The following is a 1,340-nucleotide window of genomic DNA, read 5'->3' on the forward strand; positions in this document are numbered from 1 at the left end:
TCCGCTGCTGAAACCCTCATCCCGACCTTTGTTAACTCTAGACTTCACTATTCCAATGCGCTGCTGGCTGGCCTCACACATTCTTCCCTATGTAAACTTGAGGTGCTCCAAAACTCAGCCGTCTGTGTCCTAACTCGCACCAAGTCCCGCTCACCCATCACCCCTGTGCTCGCTGATCTACATTGGCTTCCGGTTAAGCAATGCCTTGATTTTAAAACTCACATCCTTGTTTCAAATCCCTCCATGGCCTCGCCCCTCCCTATCTCTGTAATCTCCTTCAGCCCAACCACTCGAGATACCTGCGCTCCTCTAATTCTGCCCTCTTGAGCATCCCTGATTATAATCGCTCAACCATTGGTGGCAGTGTCTTCTGTTGCCTCGGCCTTAAGCTCTGAAGTCCCGGCCTAAACCTCTCTACCTCTCTACCTCTCTTTCCTCCTTTAAGACGCTCCTTAAAACCTATCTCTTTGACCAAGCTTTTGGTCACCTGTGCTAATTTCTCCTTATGTGGCTCAGTGTCAAATTTTTAGTCTTATAATACTTGTGATGTTTTGCTATGTTAAAGGCGCTATATAAATACAAGTTGTTGTTTAGTTATTAAGGTTAACTTCAATGCTCAAACTTTTGGATAGCAATCTTTCTTTGATCATGGGCACCCCCAAAGTCCCATCCTATTCTATTCTATTTCCGGTGACCTTCATGTTCTGGTCAGATTGTGGCATAGACAAAGCAACTATGTTACTATAATCTTGAATATCCTCATCAGCTTTTTTTTAAATTAGCTGGGCCATTGCTTTTGATAGAGCACCCAGTTTTCTGACTCCCTGAGGCCATACTCCACCAGCTGATCATCATTCTTTGTATTGACAAGGGATAATTATTTAAAGATTTCAAAAATAGATTTCAATTGGCATAAAGAAAAATTAGGATCAAGGAGGTCAGTTGGCTCATCCGTTCTTAGAAATCTACCATTTCCCCGTCAAATCTTAGCTAAACTGTGTCCAGAGTTTTGCCTTCACTGCCTTGGGGGGCGAGAGGGGGAGGGGGGAGGGGCGAGGGAGAGAGTTCCAGATTTCCACTACCCTTTTGTGTGGAAAAAGTGCTTCCTGATTTCATTCCTTAATGGCTTAGCTCTAATTTTACGATTATGCCCTCTTGTTCTGGAATCCCTCACCAGAAGAAATCTCTCCATATCTACCCTTCCCAATCCCTTTATCATTTTAAATATCTTGATTAGATCACCCCTCCATTTTCTAAACTACAAGCCAAGTTTATGCAACCTGTCCTCATAATTTCCCTTTAAGCCCGAGTATAATCCTGGTGAATCTGCGCTGTGCTCC

This window comes from Pristiophorus japonicus, chromosome 1 (assembly GCF_044704955.1).
Source record: "Pristiophorus japonicus isolate sPriJap1 chromosome 1, sPriJap1.hap1, whole genome shotgun sequence".
Classification (NCBI taxonomy): Eukaryota; Metazoa; Chordata; class Chondrichthyes; family Pristiophoridae; genus Pristiophorus; species Pristiophorus japonicus.